Here is a 19,539-nt window from a genome sequence, read left to right on the forward strand (position 1 = left end):
GATATTTAGCATGTTGACCATTTTAGCATGGAAAGTTCCATTAGCTGTAAGAATTTTGGCATGTTTCAGAGAGGTCAATAAACAAAATGTTACATAAAACAATCAAATATCCTTCTTCACCACAGGGACAAACACAGTTCAGACACAATTCCTGCTTATCCATGAATTGCCCATCAGCTTACAGAATTATTCAAACACATCCTTCCACAAGAACCAGGTATCATACCATTTTCTTGACACTTCAAAGTCAGTTTCTAACAGTCCCTGATTGTGCACTCTTCCTGAGTGCATCCTAGGGCGTCCTTGTGTAGAGCAGTGTCCCCTTCCCTCAGACCATGTCTATGCCCAGTAAATCGCTGCCAATCTCATCTGGGCAGTGTTTGACCATTTGTATAGCTCCATGACTGCAATCCTTCCCTTAAGAATTGGGTGGAAAGGAGGTCAATTAAACCTTTCTGCTTAGTAAGATTTTGTTTTCAATTCCGAATCATCACGTGATCTTTTATAGACATTTTAAAGTGTAAAATACAGGTAAGCGTGGTTCAACTCATACATGTGGAGATGGCAACTTCTTCAAGACTGCAGCTTAGCCAGCATCAAGGAAAAGAATAGCAGTTATAGCTCATTGGCCTAAGGTGGACTACAGCCTGTTTTAGGATAGCCTGTGAACTAAGAATTGTTTTTACTTACATAAAGGGTATAAAAATAAACAAGCAAAAAAAAATTGCACCAAAGAACAAGTGTGGACTGCAGTGCTTAGAATATTTCATCACTTAGAGAAACACTTGAGATCTCTATTCCAGTGTACTACAGATTTGATTGTGGTAATTACTATTGACTATTCTATTTAGTGATACAACTTGAATGTTCTCAACCTTCTTTGATCCACTGTATTTTTGTAACCCAATAATTATTTGTAATACCCTGTGTCCAAAGAAATAAAGGTAACATTGCTTTTTTAAATAGTGAGTACAAAAAAATGGGACATAAAAAATTCAAAGAAATATGCCATTTCCACTTCATTTAAAAATAACCATAGTCACCAATGGGTTTGTGTGCCTTTAGGCCTATTTGACTTCTCAAATCCTAGAGTAAGACTGAAGACTGTCATCCTCATTTCATTTCTTTTTAATACAGCAATTACTAAAAATGCATCTTTACAAAAATATGATGTCAGCTAAGGAATGTAGTATGATCTAATGCAAAAATTGCAAACTACCACTAAATAGATTTCACAGTGCCTGACAAGTGTAAGTCACTACATTTTCTGCAAAATGTAAAATATATTGTTGTATTCCACCAGGTTGCTCTGTCAATTGGAACATAATAAAAAATATGGAGAGTGTAGCATTAATATCATACAATGTGTGTGCAGTTTTTTTAAAGTGATTAATGTTATTTGCTTAAGTAGACTGTTAAAACTCTAAGATATTTTATATAAGCTTCACACTAACCACAAAGAAAAAACCTGTAGTAGTTACACAGAAGGTAAAGAGAAAGGAATTAGAGCACACCACTATGAAAAATCACAAAGGAAGACATCAAGGTAAGAAGAAAAGAAGGAAAAAGCTACCCAACAGAAAATAATCAACAACATGAAAGTTGGGGGGTCCTCATTTATCAATATTTACTTTAATGCCAATAAGTGGATTCATTAATTTCTGTAATCAGGAGATGTGGAGTGGCTGCATGTTTCTTTTTTTTAAAGAATAATATATTGCCTACAAAAATCTGATTTTAGTTTTCAGAACATACAGAGGCTTAAATTGAAAGGATGAAAAATGGTATTTCATGGAAGTGGTACCAAAAGAGAGAAAGTGTGGCTGTACTTTTATCAGACAAGATAGACTTTTAGTCTTTGTGCTTTTTAGTAAAGCACAAAGAAAGTCACTGCATAATGATTCAGTTCATCAACAGGGTATAACACTTGTGAATACATACACAAACCGTATTGGACCATCTAAGTATACAAAGCAGATATTACAAAATCGAATGGAGAGCCACAAAGCAATGTGGTAATAGCAGGAGAATTCAGTACTAGATATAAGAAGAATGTTGATAAAGTAGAATACACAGGTGAATATAAAAAGGGGAACAAATGTCCTTTTGTGTGTAACCACTTTTCTTCTGATTTAAAACAGCAATGGATAGATTATCCAGAGGGAAAAACAGTCAGTGAGGAAAGAGTGGACCTGACCAACACTACCTGCAAATGGACGTAGCAGCCATAAGCAAAACGTTCTACTCAGATCCATCAAAGGAGAGTCTTCTTAAGTGCATACTGGAACATATCACTTTTCCCCTTTTTTGTGGTTATTTACATCTTTTCAGCTCCTTTTTTCCCCTTGACTAGATATAAGTGATTATTTTGTATCAAACACTTTGTATTAATATTTACTAATTTTGCTTTCTGGTTTTTGGTGTATTTTTGCTTTTATCTATCAGTTTCACTTTTTATTTTCCTTCAACATATTTCATTTCTCTTACTGTACTCTGGGATTTGTATGTTTCATTCATTTACTCTCATTCTTTTTTCCCCCTTTAGTAAGGCTATAAATTTTTCTCTGTTAAACCCTTAGACTCTGATATGTTATCCAATCACTATTTTGGGGTAATGTGAATTTTTTGTTTTATATTTCATCATTGACTCACAAGCTATTTAAAATAGAATCTGTTTTTAAGTCTTTTTCAGGAGAAGGGAGGTTTTTGTTTCTTGGTTTTCTTGGAAGTTACGAGTTTATTACTAGAAGTTTTTTAAAAAGGATTTTGCCATCTACTTATTAGAACGAACTGAAACAGTTTGTTGTTGAGAATGTTCTAAACTTGCTGAGAATGTCAGTGACATTGCTAATAACATTTTGGCATTAATTTCAGGATCCCAGTCATTCTCATTTAGACATTTCCACGAAAATGAAATGTGTGAAGCTTAGCATTTTCTAAACAAAATAAATCAAATAGGGATTATTAAATGTAGCAAGACAGTTTTCTTTCTAAATTGGCTCTAAAGTCAATTGCTAAATAACTCCAAGGCATTGTCTAAGGCAGTAGCAGAATATCTTTAGATAAATAAACACATAGTTTGCTATGCTGGATACCTTGAAGTCTGTAACACTCATATGGATTTGTAAACTCAAGGTTGGTCAAAAATTCCCATTTTATCATTTCAGTTTTGTTCAAAATATCCCAAATTTTAAGTCCGCTAGCTACTTGAATTCCTATTCTGCCTCTATCATTCATTATATTGAGAAAGTTCTATAACTTCATTAAGACTCATTATTTGTTCATAGTTAAATAGTCTTTCCTAAAAGCACAATTTGAGGATTACAAATATAATTTAAGCATAAAGCCCAGTGCCTTTCACAGTGGAAACATACATAGAAGTTAGAAGTTATTTCTACCAAACTAAGAATAAAAACATAAGTCTTGTCCCACTCATACTACAATTGCAGTTTTCAATTTTGTAAACCAACAGATTGCAAGCATTTTCCTTTTATTTTATTTTTAATTAATATTACAAAATGAGTTTCATGAACCTTTCATGCTTGCATACTATGCAGTTGATTATAGTCACCCTCTCATCACCATTTATTTTCCCCCTTCCTCCTCCTACTTGTCCAATTTCCTCTGAAATAGTCCCCCTTCTACTTTCCAGTCTTAAAAAAAAATTTAGACTCCACATATGAGAAAACACATGGTATTTGTCTTTGTGAGTCTGGCTTATTTCTCTTAGGATGATCGTCAGTTTCATCCACTTTCATCCTTTATGGTTGACTAAAACTCCATTGTGTACACACAAAGCATTTTCTCTATTCATTCATCTATTCAGGAACACCTAGGCTAATTCCATGACATGAAATCAGCTGTCATGAATAGTGCCACAATAAACATGCAAGCAGATTGCAAGCATTTAAGGAATTGGGTTTACATATGTTCTAAAGAACCCAGATAAGTGATGCATGTAAAAGAGCTATTTCATGAACCTTATGTCTTCACATCCATTGAACATTTAGAGTGCTTGCATAAGCAGAAATCTACTAGGTAATTTGGAGCTGTTCAGATTTTTCTTATCTTGGTGTTTCATGGAAGATTTGATCACTAGGTGGCAGCAACATGTAGGAAAGAACATAAGATGTGACAGGTGCTTTGCAAAGTTGGCTGTCGTACAGAAGTACAGCCCCTTTGTCAACTCCCCAGTGACTGCAAACTGCACCCTCTTTACTGGGTCCTTGTTTTCAAGTTTGCTTGACTTAGAACTATGTCAATGATGACTTCATCATATTTACTCCAGTTTATCTTCTGTCTCTGAGATAAAGTCTTTATAGTGAGATTTATAATAAAGAACATTTTCCATAGCATCACACACTGTTTTTTTCAGGAGTCGTATTTGGTATGGCTCCTGGGTGTAGTATTTACTAACCACGACTTAGCCACATCATAAATTCTCCGAGTCAAAGGTACTTCACCAGCAAAAATAATGGGTCCTAACGTACTTAATTCCCAAGAGACTGAGACAGCCTAGGTGAGGCACAGAATAAAGAATTTATTTTCCTGTCCCTTGTGAGCTACAGAGTAGGATGCTCTGCTGGGTGTCCCTTGTTTAGACACTGGTCCGCCTCACTACCCTGGTTCTGTTAGGGTTTGATGCTAAAATTTATTTCCAGAAAGTACTCCATCGACTTCAGCCAGGTGTCCTCAAAAACTTTCTCAACCTGATTTGGTTACACAATTACATCTTCTGCCACAGAATGGCCAGCTCACTGTAGGAATGAATATAACACACATGATCTCTCTCTCCGACAGATCAGAAAGGCAACGGCCTTTATCTAAGAATTCACTTGAGTTCTCACAAAAGATAATTCCAGTGCTTCAGTGTGCCCTTGTGTAGCTAAGAGAATGTCCATTTGGAGACTCGCTTCTCTCTAGTAGCTTTATTTCTTAGAACGATCAAGTCTGGAGGAGGGGATTTCTGAAAATTAGGGTATGAAAGACAATAACTAAAGCTACTATTCAATGTAGTGTAGTGTTCAAATTCTACAGCAGTAGCTATCAAGTGGTGAGAATTTCCCTTCAGGGTACAGTCATTTTTTGATGCTCACAAATGGAGAGGAGTGGTAACACTAGCATGTAATTGGTAAACGCTAAAGCATAGACAAGTATCCTAAAATTCATGGGTCATCCTCTGAAAACAAAGAATTGTCTCAGCTTAAGAGCATCACTGTAGGTTCTGGTACAGAAACAACATTTTCTTTCTTTGAACTTTATATTCTACAGTCTGTGAGATTTGGTGTTTGTCCTTCAAGAAGTATGTATGTGTTATCTGTTAAACAATGAGAATGCAGAGGTACGTCCATAAATCTTTGGGGTGAGAAGATTTTGAAAAGCTTTGGACTTCAAATGTCATTGACTTCCTTAAGCCCTTTCATAGAAGGAGCTAGAGATACAGAGCAACTCTTTGCCCTACTTTGCTACTCAAGTTTCCAAATATAATTGAGACTGGGAAAAATGTACTTTTTGAGGAAAGGATGTATATTGTGGGTGAGTCATTGATTCCCAAAATATAGGGAAAAGTCATATAGCAGCATTTAGAAGAAATAGCCAATTTTGTAAACAAGCACAAATATAAGAACTCTGGATAGGGTGGCAATGCCTCCTAGGAGCTCTGGAGAGTTCTAATTTACACTTGTTGTCCAGGTAGATGTTTAACAGAGCTCCTTTTCATCATAACTTTGGAGGCGCATTAGGCCCTAGGGTGAGTATAGTCCTTGAAAGAGTCTGTTTATTGAATTCTTTAACATTAGACTAAGATAAAAGTGCAGTTTTAGATGTTTTTCCTGCAATGTTGTAATTTTTAAGTTAGCCCTAACTCTTCAACAACATCTGATATAATCAGAAATCTGAAAATGGAAAAGAAACAGACCTGTCTGCCTCACCCTTACTGAAAAATAACAGCTGGATACAGAGTTTAGGGACAAAAAAATGTGGTCAGAGGCAAAGCCGGGAAAACAGATGAGTAGGAAGGAGATACCTGGGCGATGTGGACGGGTTATTCTGTTGAATTAAATTCTTCTCATTGGGGGAATTATAAAACTGATCGAGTTATTTACTCATCAATGTTTTTGTTGTACCTGAAGCTAATTTTCTGTGGTTCTTAGCTGTCTTTATAACTTATTTTACTATTCATTGTCTTAATTTTCTGCAAAATTCCTGTTTATGCCTGCCTGACTGTGATTGCTATTCCTCTAACATCAGGTAGATCTGACATCTTAGTTCCCACTCGTCTACTTGGGACATCATCTGCTCTTCATATAGCGTCCAACTTGAGTTTTGATTCATAGCTTGACTTTCCAGGTTATTCATCCAGTTACTAATCATGGTCTTCCTTGGGACATAGGAAAAAATAAAAGCAAGGACCTTCCTGGCTTTCTGAGGTTGGAGTGAAAGAGAAAGGAATAATTGTTTTGTATTAGTCCAAGATCTAAATGGTAAAGTTAAAATGCAGTTTGCCAGGAGAATGTGTGTCTATGAGATCCACCAAGCATTAGCAGAGAGGAAATGGAAATATCTGAGTCCAAAAACACATCTGGGAAGGGAGTGTTTCAGGGCAGTGTGTTTGTTCTCACACCTGGCTGGTCATCAGATCACCTGGAGTTTATAAAGTATGAATTCAATGGCCTTGCTGCAGGATTGCTCAGTCAATATCATCCACATTGGGACCAAGAGGGATTTTGGAAGTTTTCCAGGTGCTGCTGCTGATTATTTAGGTTTAAGAAGCTGGCTCTGGGTCTTCTGTTGAATAGCTGGTTTGCAGGCATGGCTACCCTTATGGGTCTAGACACATTTGGAGATAGGCTTATGGAGCTCAAGTGTTTCAAGACATGTTGTTGGCATTGGGCTTTTCTTGGGCCCAGCCTAATTATTATCCATTTGCCCTCCTGCTCTCCAATATGGGACCAGGTCCTCCTTGCCTCTGTTCCTGGCTTTAGACAGGATGTTGACTTAGTGTATAGATACCGTAAATTTGAATCAGACCTTACTGTATTTTCCTTGGCTTATTCTAATGGCACAAAATGGAAGAGATTAATCTTTTAAATTTGACACAATCATATATGTACATACATTTTTCCCATAAACTCTGCCACAAGGAAGGAGTGGTTCCAAGCCCGCAAAGTTTCTAATTATTGGCATGTGGGTTTTGGGTACTAAGCTGCCTCTCTGAAGGGTTTGGCTCATCTCACCATTTGCTGCTGGAAGTTTTTGAGGTAAAAGACATTTGTAGCATACTTTTCAAAAATTGGTGTAATTATACACCATGCGACTTCAGCTTTTAAAAGGGATCTTGTCCCTAATTCATGTCTGGCCTAGCTCCTAGTCTCTACTCAAAGTTTCTTTTACAAATTTAAACACTTATTTTTTCTGCTTAAAAATTTTTTTTTTACTAAAAAGTCAATTGTTTCAGTAACATATGGCTTTAAAGTGCAGTCTTTCCACAGTCCCTTCTGACTAATACCCTTTAAAATTTAGGGCTCTGCTGTACAACAAGTATATATACATTTAAATATACAAATATAGAGGCTCATAACTTGAAAAATTAAAAATAAATGTAGTATCAAACTTGTTGAGAAAGAGGCTTAGATTCTGAGATAACACTGGAATGTTCACTGTGAGTCAACATGCAAAAAAGATGAGCTCACCCATAGCATCTCAGAATCATTTTCTTTGGGGTGTAGTATGAAAAATGTAAGTCTAGGGGTCTAATAGTATCCTATACCTTGAATAGTATTCAGTATTTGGTACCTATCAAATTTATTGCCAATGCCATCCTTAGATGTCCATCATTCATGTGACAAAACCTATGAATCTGATACTCACTCACTTTCATGAGCTGCTGTCATCATTCTTTGAAGTCTTATTTTTTCACCAGCCTGCTATATGAATCCTGTTTCACCCAGAATGATACAACTTCCTTACTCTTGAGGAAAACCTTGTTGCTCAAGATTCTCCACTCTTTAGAAAGAGGAAGCAAATTCCTTTCCTTATTTCCTCCTTACAGTTCAACTTCCAGTTTACATTGGGCTGAAACCAAAAATACTTTCTTGATCCCCAAGACCAAAATATTGTTTCTCAGAATTTCTTTAGCATTGTATATCCATCTCATTCACTTGATTCTTTTATATATGACATCTGCATTTATATCTAGGCTTATCTCTTGTTATCTCAGCTATGTTGGAAACCCTGAAACTAAGAAATTTGATTATTTCCCTCCATATTCTCCCACAGCACAAATACCACTTAACCAGCATTTGATTCAGACCTAACTGTGTTTTTGATGATTATTATACCCAACAGAAGTAGATATAGTGTTTACATACAACTGGACTTTGACTGCTTATTTATGGCAGTAATTTTCTTGATACAAGAAGAGAAACATGTTTGTGTTTATACCAATCAAGTATTTTTCATTTTATAATATTTTTGGATACCTGGAGTTGCTTTTTTCAACTTAATTTCAGTTTCTGAAATTTCAGTCTGAAATTTCTTTTTTCAGTTAATTTCAATAGTCTGTCATTTTCAATGCTCAGCCACAATTTTTAAGGATATTAACTGTAATTCTGGCTAAAAATAGCCATTGTGTATAGCCATATTTTTCACGTAGTTTATTGTGAAGAGTACAATAAACACTAGAAGAGTGAAGAAGTATAGTATAGTCATTTGTCCAGTAAAAAAACACACACACAAAGAAATGTGTTTCTCAAGTACGTGGGATATCAGATTAAGGGTATAAGTGACCACAGGACAAATCTATACTGAGTGGTCCAGGATCCAGTGGTTCCCAGACAAAATGACTTGGTTCAGGGAATTGAGGGAATAAGTAGAGCCTATAATTGTGGTCATTTATTCACCTTTTTTTACAGGTACCATAATTTGTTCTCTTCTCCCATTACAAATAGACATCTGCTCTGTGATATCCCATTACCCAGTTGGAAAGTAATAAGGTGCACATTTCCGGAACTGCTCCATAGCACAGTGTATCAGAGCCAATCACCCCAGCACATTCCGTCTCTGGTCAGTTATAATCACGAAACCATTGCATACAACTTTAGCTTAATTCTCTGACAATTATTGAGGTTTGTTTTATTGAGGTAATCAGAAGTTCGGGAACATGGTTTGTCTACTTGGAATTAGCAGAGAATAATTCATTCATTTAAGTTGTTTCACTCTCAGGACTCTATTCTTAAAAATAGAGAAAACCTCACATATTTTATATCAAGATTAATGCAAACTCATAAAAAGATCATTGGGAAGCAGAATAAGAAAGCAAATAGGAAAAGGATTTGGATCTGGGTGTTTAGTTTAGAGGTAGAACACTTGCTTAGCATACATGTGAAGCCCTGTGTTCATTCCTTAGCATCAAAACATAAGGACAAGGAAAGAAATCTATCTTGTATTTCCATCCACCTGTAATGAATAAATAATTTGTTGCATTTCCAGGCTTTCTTGGAGTATATAATATGTACTTCTCGTAGAACTAGAATCATCTAACACCATTTTGTAATTTCCTTTAAAATTTAGCAATGCACTATGACCATTACACTATGCCATATGGTACACAATTTTCTATAATGATACTGAAAAATTTATGTAATATTCCCTTATCTCATTCTAACCTAATCTTTTAATAATGGATATTTATACTTCCATTCCTATTACAAACAATACTACTTTTGCTGAGTTCATTCATAATACCTTCCCAGTATATTTGTATTGCATCAGATAGATAAATTCTTTGTTTTTCCTTACTTTTATCCCATGTAGATACTTTTCTTCAGAATTCCAGACTTTCTTTAGCTTGTTTTCCAATTTCCCCTAAAATTCAATCTAATTTATCAGTCTCTCAGTCACTATAATGGAAATTATATTGCTTATTTCTACAAATTTCCTTGATTGGCTTTTCTTCTCTTTAAGAAAGACATAATCTAATATTTTCCTCTCTTCCAGGAACACATGGATATAAAGTTTTCTGAGATAAGGTCATAAACAAAATTTTTTACTGTCTCACAGTGTATCTGTTATGCTGAGGGTTATTCTCTAATGCCTCAGCTCAACTTCTTTTTCTGAATAGTTTAGTATTTTCATGTGTAGTTCATTTATAGGTGAGATTATTGTAGCTAATAAAAAGGAAGAATAATCATTACTAAATTTCATTAATTATCACAGCAGATTTTGTGAAGTCTTTCATGAATATGGCTTACAAATACAGCATCAGAAATGAAAAAGTGACTTGGCTAGCAAAAAATAATGGAGCAACAAATACCTGCCAACTCATAGCCTCTGGAGGAGGCAGATTTGATGCAGTTGAAGAGGCTGTTATGCTGATGCATAGGACAGCTGGTGATAGTTCATAGTCTACCAACAGCAGCAAAGATCTCATCTACTGTTATTAAAATTCATTTGAGAAGCATTTACACTACTTACATATTGCTACCAAAATATGATGTACAAAAAGATTTTTTCAATTATTGCATAAATAGTGCATGTCTTTCTCAACATCTCAGAGAAACATCAAACAGAAACTGTATTGGCCACCTCTGTAGTAAGAATTAATTTACTCAAGATGAGGCATTCGATACACTTGATAAAAGACAGTAGACACTGAGTTGAACACACAAGGTTAAATTACCATGGTAAATTAAAATTTAAAGAATTACAATGACCAACCAAGGAATTTTGTTGAATTAGAGTTCTAACAACATATCATACATTGGAGTTTAGAAAATGTTCACCAAAGTGATAGAAAATAGTTTTCCTTCCTATCCAAGAATCAAAAATTTACACTTTGAACAAAAATGCCAGTTCTAATTATTACATTGGTCTTACAGGCAGCAGGATGGCAATGAACACAAACCTTAAATGAAGTTTTTATTCCTATTTTGATAAAACCCCTCCATGTGCTTAGGTTAGAGACAATCTTTAACTCTCTACTGTGCTTGAAAATCTTTTCCTCTATGATGAGGAATATAGGTAAATAATATATTATCCTTATTTTACAAGGAAGAACTGGAACTAGAGAACAAAAGGAGGATGTCAAAATCACCCAGCAAGTCAGTGGCAAATTTTAGATTACCAAGATATCAAGATACTGATTATTTTGTATCTTAGCTAGTGTTTGCCCCCACTCACCCACCTCTGCAAAATATCATCTACTTATTTCTTACAGTTCGACTTAAAGAGTGTTGTTGAATCTTGATCAGTACTTGCCTAACGCATAAATACTGTCTATACTACACACTTAAGAATTTCTCTTACCAGATGAGGTGGTTCATCCCTGTAATCCCAGCTTGTAGGAAGCAGAGGAAGGCCGTTCATAGTCTGAGGCTGGCCCTTGGCAAAAGCAAGACTCTACCTGAAACATAACTAAAGCCAAAAAAAAAAAAAAAGGTATGAGGGGAAGGAGGCAGGGCTAAGTGCCTCAAATGATAGAGCTCTTGCCAAGCAATAAGTCCCTAAGTTCAAATCTCAGTGCTGCCCAAAATTTTTTTCCTTCTAATGTATGGTTAAATTTCATGAAGTTTTTAAAAACACTGTATTCTTCCTAATTTGATTTTCCTTCTTTTAATTTTTTTGCACTTTTATGTCATTAATGTCCTAAAAAGCTAGAGAGAAAGGAGATATAGGCAGAGAAGAACTTGTATTTATATGTTAGGTATAAGTTATAATAAAAGGAAGATTTTATTTTGTTTGGTAATGTTTTCTAAAAACATACTTGATTAGTTTAGGTTGGCTTAGTTTTTATTCCTAACTTGGCACCAGGTGACAGTCATTGCTCTGTCACAACATATATCAATTAAGTGAGCTCTATTCTTAGTTATTTGCATTAAATAGTAATTTTCTGTATCATCTGCTTATTATTCTATTGTCCTGTTCCAGGTATTCTAGACAGAGACCAATGTATGCAGCTTTGGATGTTCTAAGCCATAGCACTTGTAATTGGATTTGCTGCTCACTTTGATGAGATACAACCATTCACTATAAGGTTACTACTCTCCACTGAGTGTTTCATCTACAGCAAGAGTCAGGGTTAAAGTGACACAAATGCATTAATCCTTTGGAGGTCCCTAGAAGCTAAAGAGGCAGATCTAATCATTCATGTACAGTGTAAACAAACCAATATGGACTCATTATCTACATGTTGACAAGCACTATGGAGTAATTAAAGCTGTTAAAATCTTCATTCTGGATGGAGGGGGAGAATTCAACTATTATATATTGTAAAAACTTCTGTAACTGTCCCAATGCACCCCCAGTACAACAATAATAAAAAAATAGAAGAAAAAAAGAAAACATTATAATCTATTCTTTAACAATTCAAAAAAACCCCTTCATTCTGATTGAGGACATTACTACTACTGTAGCTTATGCCAGACAATATTCACCAGCAATGTGCTAAGATATCTGTGTGTGTGTGTGTGTGTGTGTGTGTAATTTTCACAATAAGTTCATGAGACAAGTGCCATTATCACCTCCTTGTGGAAACTGAGGCCAAAAGAAGTTATAAACTCTTAGTTAGTATGCTGTGGAGCTGTAATAAGATACATACTTGGAAATATCACTGATGATAAAAACCATTTGTACTAATTAGAGATAAGGGCAAAATAGTTTCTGCTGGGTATTGAGGGGGGGAGCGGGAGGGGGTGGAGTGGGTGGTAAGGGAGGGGGTGGGGGCAGGGGGGAGAAATAAACCAAGCCTTGTATGCACATATGAATAATAAAAGAAAAATGAAAAAAAAAAAATAAGACAAGGAAAAAAAAAAAAAACCATTTGTACTAAATACCACAGGAAATGAGTGCTGTAGGCAGTAACTACTGCACGTACTCAGCAGAAGGAAGAATCAGTGTGGGTTTGTATAGTCAGGGGATGTGTCTTGGTAAGTACAGGATCCTGACAGAGTAATGTCGTTTAAGCATAACGTGAACTTGGTGAAACATAGTGGAGCGAGACAATGTGAAGCTCCACACTTTTTCATATCCTCCCCCCACCCTAATCTGGAGGTGAGTTCAAAGACAGCATGGTGGGGGTGGTGGCACCTGGTGCCAGACTTGGTCACAGCCTGTACTTCCTAACCTGATTTTGTAGAGACAATTCTCTGTTTTGTGGTTTGGCTGATTTCAAGTAAAACACAAAACTTTAAACAAGAGTCAAGATGAACGAGAATTGAATATGAGAAAATGGCTTCTAAGAACCAAATGAGTTTTGTTTCCCTTTGCTGTAAATCTCTACAGAAATCTCAAATAACTTCACCCCTGTCCTCAATAATGATCTGAGGTACCTCAAGTGACAAAGTCCACTGTGGATTATGCATTCTAGGTGCCAAAGAAGCACTTATCTGGTTGGCTCAATTGTAATGTTAGCTCTTGATGTTGTTCTCCGACACTGTCAGAGAAGGCAATATTTGAACTTCCCTGATCCTTTTCAAAGTGTTATTAAATTTTTCCTGTAAATTGTTCTTTTCCCGCTTTAATCCAGATGACCTCACATTTTGGTTTTCAGTTTCTAGTGGGTGTCTTTCTTGGACAAGTTTAAAGAGTAGGCTTTTGTTTTGTTTCAGCATTTTTGAGTCACCTCCCTTTATAAAACTCTTCAGAACTACTCAAGAAAAGAGTTACAGTGATGAATCAGGGAAATGAGAGCAATTTACTCAAGTAGAAGGGAATATTTACAAAGTGAAGGGAAGAAGACCAGAAGTAAGGCAAGCATCCAAATGGGTACTCTCCTGAACTTTTGACCAAGTAAATTTCTGGATTGAGAAGGCTTTCAAGCCTGGTTTAGCACCTGGTTTAGCACTAAAATCAGTTGAGGAGCTTTAATGGATGCAAAAGTCTTGGTCCAACCTCTGGGATATCTGATTCAGTTCACTTGGGGTTACATTCAAGTGGTTTTTTTGTTTTGTTTTGTTTTGTTTTTTTAAATAACTCTCCAGGAGTATCTAATATGTAGCTAGGAACAAGAACTACTAGCCTTTATAAACCATCTCAACTGTCCATATCTAGATAATAGAATCAAATATGCACTTTCTTTGTATTTTTAGTGAAAGAGAGGATTAATAGATATTTAACTTATTTCAGTTTCAGTAATTTATGTAGTTAGAAATTAAACACATACAAGCACAATACAACTCTAAGCTGAGTAAGATCTTTAGAGCAACCTTACACACTATGACTCAAATTCTTCATGGGAGTACCTACATCAGTAATAATCATTGGTCTTTAATAAAAACAGGACTGCATAGCTTTTCTTTTAATATTAAACATTTGCCAAGCTCTTAACCACAGGACTATGGATAGGAATTGGGAAATTCTTTGGAAGAAGCTGTGTGGTGTTCTTTCATTCATCCCGTCTTGAAGGTGATGTCAGCAACGTGGAGAATAAAAAGTAGAAAAACAAGGTGAGGTCCATTCTCCATTGGTCCTTTACATTGAGAAAGTGCTTTAGTTCAAAGTAGTTGGGCCAAGTATGGTTGAAGACCCCTGGGGAATATTAGCTCCACAGTTGAGAAGAAATTGACAGGTAGGATTACAGTTGTCTAATTCAGCATGAGGAACAAGTGGGAGGTCTCAGTCCTCAGAAAATTGCATGCATCTCTTTCAGTAAGTCTTCATTATTTACATTTTCTAGGTTTAATACATTTAATGTTCTTTCAAGAATTAGTTGGACAAGAATGGAACAATAAATAAGTAGCTGAGTCCAGGCAAAAACACTGCTTCTGCCAACATATTGGAAACTACCTGGAGACCCACACCCAGTTTTTTCTACATTGCTTTCTCCTCCCCAAGTATTGTCTTGACTGCATTTGCTACAATACAGATGAATGCTTTCAGGACACTAGCACTGTCTTTGGCCTCACGACAATGGCTATCCTCATTCCTGTCCTTCATTTCTTCATCTCACACTCGTTCACTGACACTTTTTCTCCTTCCACCTCCAGCTACAGTTTTATACTAAATCTGTACCATGGCCATCTTCTCTTTATAATTTCTTCTTTAAGGCTATCATTCATTTCCAAACTTCTAATTTGTATATATATCCATTATTTCTATTAATGACATTATCATCTTTCTAATGTTGGAGTTTTAATCTCACCTAGCCATATTTAGTTTAAATGAAATTAGATTTATTTCAAAATACTTTAGCTTTTATTGAAGCCCATACAATAAAAACTCCTGAATATATATACATACATGTTTTATTGTACCTTATTTTGTGAATAATATAAATATCAGAGTGAAATCAATTATAAGGAGAAATTCCACTCATGACACTATATTTATAGCAAGAAAGGAATAATTGATTGAATTCCAACATGAAATTGTCCAGAAACTAATTAAACCAAGAATTTAATGCAGTCAGTATGAATTCCTTTTATGATACTATTGTGCCCTGCCTTTACTGTATTTTTAAATTGTCTTAATGTTAATCTTAGTAAGGACTTGATCTGTTTATTTCTATTTCATCAAAAGTCTCTAGCACATTCCCCATAGATCGTAGATAACTAGTAAGCACTAAATTCACAGAGACATTTAGTACTTGAGGTAGAATGGAAAAGGCACCCCTAAAATTGAATGGTGGGAGAAATTGTTTGCAAAGTAGAGAGATTGCACACAGCAATCTTTGCTTACTTACAAATTACACATAGGCTCAGGCATAGCTGTGATATTTTCAGCAATCAAGAAATAAACTAATACAAGAAAAACATAAAGTTCTACCCTTTATTACCACCATGTATTTTTTAGAGTATCTCTTTTTCTTTTGCAATTGACAAACCCTACGTATTTAGCTTAATTGTTCATTCTGGGAATTCTTCCAGAAATATCATGAGGTTAGCTCCCTTATTAAATGTGACTAATTTTATTCTATGATTATTACTATTAATAATATCAGCTAGTTAATAAAGAGAAACATTGATTCAGAACAAAGCCCAATAGAACCACTACATATTAAAAGTGTGATTGGAGGTGGGGCACAAAAAAACACTGAACAGAGTTCAGACATTTTTAAGCATTCTGAGCCAAGAATTCTGGAAACATAAGCCATTGAGAAAGGAACTTCCAAATGTGTACATTTCCTCATCTCATAAAGTTTCTGTATGACTTTTGTGAAACTTTTCATAAAGTTCAGCTACTTTCAATTTTGTCTTGGAACTAGATTGGTACAGAATCAAGCCACTGCACTTGTATGGGTTTATGGCTGGTTTCACACTGCCTTCTCATCAGTTTGATTGGCACTGGCTCTAGTAAAGTGCCTGAAAATGTGGGACTGTCCAGAAAATCCAGTCTCTTATTTTTAGTGCCAATGTATTATACCCTCATGGAATGTTCCGTGGGTAAATAGATACCCTCCATTCATTGTGGGAATAGGACTCCCACTGGGTTTTTCAATACAGTCATTCGCTGAACATGAATGTGCTGGTGTAAGTTACTGCTTACACCAGCAGAGTGTAAAATTGGAAACACATTGTAAGAAACTCTGGACAAGGAAAAGTTTTAAATCTTAACTTTAATTTAAATCTCGTACAGTTTTTGAATTAGTAGTTTGATATTTGATTTCTTAGACTTACATATGATATAAGGAATATTTACCATAAATGAGGAATAAATAAGGATAAAAAAAGAAAAGTGAAAGAAAAGATGTAATAAGAACTTTTCTATGATAATCTTTCTTTTAGCTTACACAGGTAAAACAAAATTTAGAATACTCTATCAAGCATGCAGTGCATAAACTTAAGTCAAATTAGATGAAGTGCTAGAAACACAACTTAGTGAAACTGTGTATGGTTATATAAATGGTAGGAATATGCTTTTGCAACATAATTTATAGTGATAGTAGACCATGTGGATCAGTTTAGGAAATATAATGATTCTCTGACCATCAGTAAGATTCTTAGTACCAAGAGAGATGTTTTGCTTTATCTTTGTAACTTCAGGAGAGTGACAGATTTTAAGTGTGTCTATGTGTACATGTGAGTATATAGAAAATTTACAAAGAGTACTACAACTGTAACAAGTTTGTCAAGTTTGTTAGTCACAGATCATTCTGTGGAACTATAAAAAGTTAAGAGAAAGAAGGAGCCCAGACTTCTTTTTTCTGGGAATGCTCTTACAGGATAGAAATGTCTATGGATTGATGTGCCTTACCTGAAAGTATAGCCTATAAAAACAGGATAAAGAAAACATCTTGGTGAGTGGTGTACATTCTGCAATGTTTTCTATGTGGAAGGAATTTTTACTCCAAAATACTATGCTCCAGCTCTTCGACAAAAGGTCAACTCATAAGTCTGTTTATTTATGTAAAAAAATTTAAAGACAGCTCCTATTACAGTATGGAGATAATAATGATTAATTAAAAATGTATACCTGACTACCTTTCCTGCTTGTTAATACTACCAGAACCTCCAGATCCAGGTCTAATCTCACCTTCTGGAGATATCCAAGTGCAAAAATGAATATTTAAAATCATTTTATCTGGGCAGTATTAATTTAGAGAGATCGTGTGAGTACTCGTGGTCATATAGTCCTGTTACTCTGATGTCCAAACTGAAATCATCAGGTCAAAATCAACTCCACTTTGCTAACTTTTGCCCTGTCTGTTATGAAATTCACAGGCTTTGAAAATTGCTAAATGACTGCAGCTTAGGAAGACAGTGTTCTAGGAAATGGGCGAAATGTTCCATGCCAATTCTTTGGCCTAGTGTGGGTCTTCCTGACAAATAAAACGATGTAGACTTGCTGGAGGCAAGCTCTCACTCTGTGCTGGCTAGTTGGTTTGAGGGGTGATGATGCAGCTACATCACTATTGGAAGAGCCTGTTGTCTGACATTGCTATAGTTTACCTTTGATACCAGAAATTAGTGTATGTTTCAGAACACTGATTTTGAGGCTGGCTCTGAAAATGGACTTCTGAGGGACAGTACTCCTCACTGGAAAGGTTATCCAGTATTATATTTATTTTTCACATTTATCTGGGGTGAAGTCCACAGCTTTCCTCAGATTTTTTAAAGGGTTTTATGAATCAAAGTAGAATTCAGTATCATTGACCCAGACTTTAAAAGGAATTGAATCCTGTTTTAAAAATAAAGTTGATGCTCTTAGCTTTGGTATTTCCATTCTCTCTCTAATATATTACCCTTGGTAATGATACTTTGTTCACATAATCTCCTCCCATTTCAGATAGTCATAGTTGTGGTCTTTCTCTCCCTCCTCAAAGTTCAACTTCATCAAAAATAAGTCTTTAAAACTCTGCGCTCCCAACTTAGATGCATATGGCTACCTTATCACTCTATTGTGCTGAGTTGAGTTAGGAGTTTAAGACACACCAGCTGTTTTCTTCCTTTGATAATTAGAGGATGTTTTCACTATGCTGGCTCTTTGACTTCATCTCCTACAGGCCAACTTTAACCATTGCAGGTGGAATATAGTCCCTTTCTGCAGTTGTGCACTTAATTCTACACGACATGGAGCTTGGTCTGTGGGAACTAGGCATGTATGTGGGAACCATACCTTGCTAAGGGGTGAAGGGCAGTTTGATGTGGGGTAGGATAGTAGCTATCATTGGAGCTCAAGTATCCCAGTATGGGGCAAGAGAGAAGTCTGACCTTTGCTTAACATTTAAGAAAACAGCCAAGAAAATGAATAAAAAGAACCTGGAGGAAAATAAAAGAGGTATGTCTGTTAGTGGTCCTAGAAAAAAAAGAGATGCCACACTCAAACCCGATAAGTTGAGAAGAGTTTAACAAGAGGACAGTTTGCAAGTGTTGGCAAAGCTTAAGGGTAGCAACAGAGATCATGCATTACCCTGAGTTTACTAAAAAATAGGGAAGCTTTATTGCCTGTGACCTCAAGGGGCAGAGGTGGTAAGGGAAGGAGGGAAGGAGTCATTGCAAAATCTAAAGAGAGAGATGCTGTGTAGAAAAGGCAGCCAGCTCATAAAGACATCGCCTGGAGGGACAGACCCAATGGAAAACATCCACCCTCACTCTCGCTCCAGCTTCCCATAGCTTGCAGTGCCTCCCTTAGTCAGCCCTAACTGGAAGCTATGAATCAAAACACCCATTTCTCCAGGCCATGTGGGTCAGCCTCTTAGAGAACAAAGCAGGGTGGAGCAGGATATAGGGTAGATATGAATGGACAAGTGGACAATCTGCCACACATGGGGCATCATGGTTTTATAGAAATAATCTAAGTCAAAAGAGAAGGATGTCAGCAGAGGCTTAAAGAAACAGAAGCAAATGAAGGAGTGAGTAAGTATAGTCAAAACCAAGAAAGTAGGAACAGGGTTTCAGGTACAGAGGGTGGAAATAAAATATAGAAACATGAAGTCCAGCTTAAAAGAAACTCTCTGTTTAGAAGGTAGGAACTGAGATGTAGTTAAGGGTATAGAACATGCTAAGGTTGTTCAGCAGTAGGTCTGGTGAGAAAAGCAGGCAGGTCAGGGAGAGGAACAGAGTTTGTATGGTGATGCCCATCTGGGGCTGAGCAGAGCCCACCTTT

This window comes from Castor canadensis, chromosome 14 (genome assembly GCF_047511655.1).
Source record: "Castor canadensis chromosome 14, mCasCan1.hap1v2, whole genome shotgun sequence".
Lineage (NCBI taxonomy): Eukaryota > Metazoa > Chordata > Mammalia > Rodentia > Castoridae > Castor > Castor canadensis.